Source organism: Thalassophryne amazonica, chromosome 15 (genome assembly GCF_902500255.1).
Source record: "Thalassophryne amazonica chromosome 15, fThaAma1.1, whole genome shotgun sequence".
Taxonomy (NCBI): domain Eukaryota; kingdom Metazoa; phylum Chordata; class Actinopteri; order Batrachoidiformes; family Batrachoididae; genus Thalassophryne; species Thalassophryne amazonica.
The window spans coordinates 67,002,291-67,010,940 of NC_047117.1; positions in this window are offsets into that span (position 1 = coordinate 67,002,291).

Consider the following 8,650-nt stretch of genomic DNA (forward strand, 5'->3'; position numbering starts at 1 on the left):
TACATCAAATCAGATCTGCTCGTTAGTCTGCATCTAAAAAGGAGTGATCACACCTTGGAGAGCTGTTGCACCAAGTGGACTGACATGAATCATGGCTCCAACCACGAGAGATGTCAATTGAAACAAAGGAGAGGATTATCAAACTCTTAAAAGAGGGTAAATCATCACGCAATGTTGCAAAAGATGTTGGTTGTTCACAGTCAGCTGTGTCTAAACTCTGGACCAAATACAAACAACATGGGAAGGTTGTTAAAGGCAAACATACTGGTAGACCAAGGAAGACATCAAAGCCTCAAGACCGAAAACTTGCAAAGCAAAATGTCTCAAAAATCAAAAATGCACAACAAAACAAATGAGGAACGAATGGGAGGAAACTGGAGTCAACGTCTGTGACCGAACTGTAAGAAACCGCCTAAAGGAAATGGGATTTACATACAGAAAAGCTAAATGAAAGCCATCATTAACACCTAAACAGAACAAAAACAAGGTTACAATGGGCTAAGGAAAAGCAATCGTGGATTGTGGATGATTGGATGAAAGTCATATTCAGCGATGAATCTCGAATCTGCATTGGGCAAGGTGATGATTCTGGAACTTTTGTTTGGTGCCGTTCCAATGAGATTTATAAAGATGACTGCCTGAAGAGAACATGTAAATTTCCTCAGTCACTGATGATATGGGGCTGCATGTCAGGTAAAGGCACTGGGGAGATGGCTGTCATTACATCATCAATAAATGCACAAGTTTACGTTGATATTTTGAACACTTTTCTTATCCCATCAATTAAAAGGATGTTTGGGGATGATGAAATTATTTTTTCAAGATGATAATGCATCTTGCCATAGAGCAAAAACTGTGAAAACATTCCTTGCAAAAAGACACATAGGGTCAATGTCATGGCCTGCAAATAGTCCGGATCTTAATCCAATTGAAAATCTTTGGTGGAAGTTGAAGAAAATGGTCCATGACAAGGCTCCAACCTGCAAAGCTGATCTGGCAACAACAATCAGAGAAAGTTGGAGCCAGATTGATGAAGAGTACTGTTTGTCACTCATTAAGTCCATGCTTCAGAGAATGTCTGTGATCTGCTTTTTTTCTACAAAATTAAACAACTGAATGAACATCCTCCAAGGTCGGTGATTCCATAATTTTTGCCAAGGGTTGTACACTCAGAAAGCAGTGGGCATTTACAAAACACGAGAAAAATTAAATAAAATTGACATCGATGCACTTAAAATAAAAAAACAACCTTGTCTGAGTGAATCTGAATTGTGCAAAACTTTCACTGTTTGAAATGACTATAAACAAAAAGTCTGTCTTCATAAATGTTCAAGCAAAGTGCAACACAAATGCTCCTCAGTCTTATTTCAGCAGTAGTGTTGCTGTTTTTTTTTTTTTTATGTTTTCACCTTTATGGCCTCTAATCAGTAAGTCTGTACATGATCTTTGTGTTGCTCAGAGAAAAGCATTGCTATGTATATGAAGGTTCATCCAGTGACTCATTGCAAGATGACACATGAAACATGTTTGCCTTCATAAATATGGAATTTGATCTACCGCACTGCACAAAATTGTGGGAGGAGAACATGTGAATAGGTGAAGTTTGCACACGTTACACGATATATCAAGGCTAAAAGCAATTTCAAGGCTTGAAATTGCATCAGTAATTTGGCACGTTTGAAACCTTGGTGCAAACTTGTTTTCAAGCAGAAATATGATTCTGAGTCATTCCCTGTGAGATGTATGGTAGGCATTTCTTTATTTTCATTCAATGAACTTCTTAAACACTTAAAACACTATGATTAAACATTAATTTTTATTGGCCTATTTATAACAAAATTAATCAAAAACTAATAAAATGTGGTATTTATCATGTCTTTTTTTTTTTTACAACAGATATACATGTATTTATTTGACAGTAAACATAGTTTAGCCCATTTCTCTATTTGACCCCTTCTTACAGAAGTATTTTTTTCCTTTTCTTTTATTGTTATTTATGCACCAGTTACTTCTTACAGAAGTATTTTTTCCTTTTCCTTTTCTTGATTGTTGTTTATGCACCAATTATTTCTTACAGAATTTTTTTTTTCATTTTCCTTTTCTTTTATTGTTGTTTATGCACCAGTGACACCAGATCAAATTCCTTATATGTGAGAACATACTTGGCAATAAATTCGCTTCTGATTCTGACATATCTTTTCAGACTGGGAGGCACTTAAATTGCTTTCCTTGTATGATTTTTGGTGACATGTTATGTATTCAGCTGGGCATGATATTTATTCCATTGTTAACACGATGCTATTGACTGAGTGAATGAAGTATGAAAGATATTTAGAGAAAAATCTGGATTAAATTTATATATATATATATATATATATATATATATATATATATATATATATATATATATATATATATATATATATATATATATATATATATATATATATATATATATATCCCTCTGCAGCCTAGAGATTCCTTCCTGCATTTATTTTCCCATGACACCCCTTCTTCCAACCACAGTAGATCAGCTCAGATATTTTTACAGCTTTAGAGAGTGTTGTCCACAAGCCAAGTCTGGGAGCGTGCCCTGGTACTGTGCTTTACTACACACATGACACCATGGAAACACCTTGTGTCTTGGATGGCAACCTCCCAGGCAGACAGCCAGTCCATTCCCACATCTCTAAAATAAGCATCTATTTGTCGCAGCCAGGTGAAGGGTGGCCGTTATCTTGGCCTTCTCCACCTACCGAGGTTGTCAACACTCAGGCACATGAATGTTGATCCATTTGAATGCTGAATCATGCACAGAGAAACAGGCCACATAGCCAAAATGTCTGTCTCCTGCCTCTCGATCTCAAAGGCAGAGGTTCCAGACACATGAATGTCACTGCCAAAATAAATAAATGCCTCTACAAGATCAACACTTTCACCACATACAGGTACACGTCTGATGGCTGAGTCCAGGAAATGTTTTTGGAGGAACAAAGTGCTTTGATTCCTCTGTAAGCAGGTCACAGATGGTGCGTCACCTGATCCCTGATACCTCTAACAACAGCCCCTTTGTTCATTCTTAGGCCGCTTTCTGTACAGCAAAGAATTCCATCAAGCAGTGCACTGTGACTCCTCTGGAAGATATTTAAAGTGTCTTCAGATACGACACTGGCAACTGTAACCTCAGCAAGGCTGACTCAAGGTTGTCCAGTTTGGCTCAAAAACTCCAGCTTCATTTTTCAGCGAACCCCCCCATCAAGGGGAGAAAGTACTTTAGGGAGCCCATTCTCACAGTTTTTATTTCATGCCCCGTCATGAAAATGGGGCACTTTTCGTGACACTTTTTAAATTCTACTATTTATAATCTTCCCCTTCTCCTCACTCTAACCAGAACCATCACTTTTCTCCCTTCCCCTAACCCTAACCACAAGCCCCCAGTCTCCCCATGTCACCCTGCATTTCCTGCCCCCCATCATGAAATTAATTTCTGCCCTGTAACAAAAGTGCCCCATTTCTTGATGATATCACAAACCCATAGATTAATTGACTTCGACATGGATCACAAACTGCTGTGAGACTGTTGGCAACCCCCCCCCCCCCCCCCCCCGAAAGACAGCCTGCTTGATATATTGCATGTGACTCCATTATACCACCTTGTAGGAAAAGATCAATCATATTGATATACCAAACCAGGTTCACGTCAGTTCAAAAACTACATTAATCTATGGGTTTGTGATGGGGGCATGAAAATGGGGCACTTTTGTAATGGGGGCACAAAATGTGGGGTGATAGAGGGGGTGTCTGGGGGAGTTATGGTTAGGGGAGGGTAGACACTTATGCTATGATTATGGTTAGAGTTAGGAGATGGGAGGATTATAAATAGCAAAATAAAAAACCATGTCATGAAAAAGAGAGTTCCCATGGCATAAAAAAGCTTTTCAACCTACCATCCCTGGTTCTCAAGACCAGGCACCAAAGTGGCTCTACTCTACTTTCTACTCTTCTATTTTACTCTTCCTTTTTGGATATTTAAATATACCTTAGTGTACTGGCGTAGTTCCCCCTTGGAATTGGAATATAATATATAAGATATACCTTACTGATTTTTAATGAAAATCGGGGCGCTTTTCATGACGGGCACGGAAAAAAAACATGATATACACAAGATAATTTGATTGCACAAATTTTCATAGTGACAATAATCTCTTTCAGTGTGGAGGGGAAAAAAAGGCGGACGAAAATCTAGACTGACGCCATGTTCGGTGCTTTTATCATCAAATGCACAAATGATGACTTTGAGCCAACCTGCTGCACTAATAATAAATCATCTACAAAATGTTCACCAACCCAATACGCAAAGATTTGGAATATCTGTGGGATTTACCACTCGTTATACAGGATCAAAGTAAATCAGTCCTCAAATGCTAAACAAAGCCTCACTTGGCCAAGTGGAGGAACTGGGACTTCCACTGAATTCTCCAGCAGAACCTCAATCAGCGAGACAGTTGAAACATGGAGACGGCTAAGTCTTCTAAAATGTCACTAACCCTCCCCAATGTCTGTCCCAAACCTTGTCAAAAATATCCAGACTGTGCTTAAACATTAGGTCAGTGCCAGAAAAGGTGACATTTTATTGAACGCTACTAATTTGCCAGCAGATTGATCAAATATCCAACCAGTATTCTACCAGAAGCTTGTTAATTGGTCAAGGTGAAACTTTTTATTGGACTTTCAACTAAATATTAGGCATGCTAAGTTGATAGAAAGCCCCAAACTCTGTCCAACAATATACATCTATTTTTCTAGTCTTGTGTCATCTGCCAAAAGGGTGTATTAAGTGATGATACTCAAGTTAGTATATTGGCTTGTTTGTGTTTTTTGTATTGTGTAGAGGTTTACTTTGGTCTTCCTCTTACCGTGCAGCTGTTCTATGAAACAATCTGCCTGCTGAGATAAAAGAGTTGGATTCTGTGGCGCCTTTCAGGTCCAGATTAAAGAACCATCTGTTTTCCCTTTCGGAGGAATACTGATATATTTTCTTTCCTCCCCGTCTAATTTTGTTCGCAACAATGGAGCAGGTCTCAGTCTGAAATCTAAATTTTGGGTCTACTGGTGAAGCCAAGTGCTAGCTGCCGGCCATCACATTAGCATCCTGTTTGCTCTGTTGGGTTACTGCTCTGAATTAGTGTTGTATGCTGGTAGTTCTGGCTGATTGATTCTGCTCTCTCTGAGGTGCTATTTGCTGATTCAGACAGTCCAGATAATGTTTACTGGACCCCTGTTTGAAGACACAACCAAGCTACACCTGCAACTGTTTTTCCTGGATGACATGGACAATAACAGTGATCTATAATTGGACTTTTGTTTTGTTCCCGTTTGATAATTCTTTGTTGTACTGTGTATTTGATCTATTGTTGTTAGAATTGTCTAAGCAGTTGGCCACCCCTCTGAGTCTGGTCTGCTTGAGGTTTCTTCCTCAAAAACACCAGAGGGCAATTTCCTTACCACTGGTGCCTGTGTGCTTGCTCAGGTGGGGACCACAGCACTTGTGAGTTCTCTGTGTGTGTCTAATGATTGGCTGTCTGACCATGGTCAGACCACCCATTTTTGTTTATTTTTTCCTGGAAAGTCTCAGGTTACTTTTTTTTTTTTTTTTTTTTGCAATACTGTTGATTTTGGTCCTTATCCATGTCAGAAAAATACAGCAGAGTGCAATGATAATCCAGATAATCCAGAGAAGGTTTCCTGTTCATTTGCTGTGTCTGCAGAGACAACTTCTTTTCCCACATTTGTTAGATTGGGAATCCTCAGTTTAAAGTGATAGAGTCACGTGAGCAGGAATGATGTATGCTACTGCAGTGAATTTCATTGAGTCCAAAAATAATATTACTCTTTCACTCTTTCTTCTCTGAGGTCTGTGTGTGAGAGTTATAACATGCAAGGGGCAAAAGATAAGTTTCGACCCCGCACTTAGAAAACATAGGGCATAGTTTTTCATCTTTTGCGTTCTGAGAAGCCAGCATTCCAAGAATTTGAAGTTTTGAATCACTGGGTGCAGTGTTGAGAAATGTTTTGTCAGAATGCAAAATGGGGGTGGCGGGGTGGGGCGCAGCGAGCCCCCCCCCCACCCACACACACACACACACACACACACTTTTTGTGCGTAAGGCTCAAAACATCTTGCCTTGCATCAGTGAAAAGCTGGATGTCCAGCAATTTCCTACTTTTGAACTCTGATAAGACTGAAATGATGGTTATTGGTCCTGTGAGACAATGGTATCAATTTGACCAGTTAACGCTTAGCCTAGGCTCCTGTGTCCATACATCACACTGACAAAAAGTGAGGAACCTTGTGGCAATTTTGGATCCTACGTTGTCCTTTGGCCTCCACATTAGAGATATTACAAGGACTGCTTTCTTCCACCTGCAAAATATGGTGAAGATTTGTCCCATCCTGCCTATGGCTGATGCTGAGAGCCTGATTCATGCATTTGTCTCTTCTAGATTGGACTACTGCAATGTTCTATTTTCTGGTTTACCGCAGTCCAGCATTAGGAGCCTCCAATTGGTTCAAATTGCTGCTGTCAGACCTTTGGCACGAAGCAGGTTTGACCACATTACGCCCATTTTGGCGTCTCTTCACTGGCTTTCTGTCCCTTTGAGATCAGATTTTAAGGTTCTACTAACCTATAAAATTATTCACGGACTGGCACCTCCCTGCTCACCTGCTTAAACCCTACGTATCAGCCCGGGCTCTGCGTTCTCAGAGCGCAGGACTACTTTGTGTCCTGCGGATCACAGAGCTTTCTCTTATCATGCCCCTGTTCTGTGGAATGATCTCCCTGCGTCAATAAAACAGTCAGATTCTGTGGAGACTTTCAAGTCCAGACTTAAGACGCACTTATTTTCCCTTTCATATGGCTAGCACACTGGTATAGTACGGTACTATGTTTCTTACCCTTTAAATTCATTTTATTAGTAAACAGAGCAGGTCGCGACCTCAACTTTATCTAAAGTCTGGGGCTTTTAGTGATGCTTAGGGCTAGTGGCTGGTGATCACCTTAGTATTTCTTCTGTTTTTCTTGTTGCTTAATGCTGACAGATTATACCTTATTTGTTGTCTTTCTGCCGCCGGATTTTGTTTTTTCTTTCTGTCCGAGGTGCGGCTCCATTCAGAATTGGGTGTCCTCTACTGCAATGTCATGAAATAGATGGGATCTGTGGACTTAAGTGCTCTAAAAAGAAAATTATTATTATTATTATTATTATTATTATTATTATTATTATCATCTGTACAGAGCTGAATATGCTATGCTGTTTTGACATACATCAATTTGGTTTTCAAGTTTGTATTGTAGAGTAAAATTAGCCAGGCATAGTCAGATTAATTCTCAAGATCAGAATTAGATTGAGAATTAGCAAATTCATGAAGAAAATTTGTTTGCAACGTGAATGGGTCTGCCCTGCAACAGACTGGTGTCCTGTCCTGGTTGTACCCCACCTCACTCCCCTGCGACCTGATCTTGGATAAGCGGTTGAAGATGAGTGTGTGTGTGTGTGTGTGTGTGTTGGGGGGGTGTCCGGTTTACCAGGCTAAGGTAATTGCACTAAAACTACAAAAAATCTGAAATGTTGTGTTGCTGTGCAGCATTAAATATGGTGTCAATATATACCCTCGACACTCTGTCAGCACCCCGATTTCTGACTGACTTCCAGCATCCCTGGTCAACATAAGAGGTTCTGTGTGCTAAAAATACTTTATTGCACACTTGATTGTGCATCTCCACCATACAATGACAGGGCTAGTCGTCAGATGGTGTTACACCCTTGGCAAAAATTCAAAGGTTAGTCTTAGCGCCACAAGGAGAAAAGGCATGAAGGAACAGGGTGTGGGAAAAGGATGTTCTCTCTGCAGGTGTTGCATATGGACAGGAAACAAACTGACATCCTTCCTGGGATTATCATTGCACGCTTCCGTATTTTTTGTTTTGTTTTGTTTTGTTTTAGATACGGATGAACTCCAAAGTCAACAGGAGCCAAAACAAAACAAAGCGGACACTGTCCAGACCTGGGCAGGAGCAATTATTATTGGCAGGCAGGGTGCAGCCACTTCAGTGAGTCCAAACTCTTGTCCTCTATGTCCTAACTATTTTCCCCGGGCGCTGGACTGTGGCTGTGCTCTGCTCCTAGTGCTTGGTTATATCTAACTGTAATTAGGATGGGTTAAATGCAGAGGGCAAATTTCGTTGTATGTATGTATATGTACAATTACAATAAAGCCTCTATTCCTTCAGTCAGTCAGTCACTCATTCATTCATGTGCATGAGAAGTATAATGCACCTAATGCAGTTCCCAACATTAATCTGCTCAGAAATGTAGGATAGGAAGCAAAGGACTTGGGACCTACGGTGAAAGACGCACAGTCAATGGTCAACCCCAACATTTGGCACAGTCAAGATTACACTCAAGACTTGTCCAAGGTGTTTCTCCTTGACACATCTTTCTCAAGGCTCCATGTACATAACTTACAGGCGCTCTTCCCCCTGGTGGCCACAATACAATTGAAACGTGCCCAACGTCCAAGGCCTTCGTGAGGTGACCTTGTAACCCTGACAGATCGATCAGGCAGACGCACACATGCATGCACCCA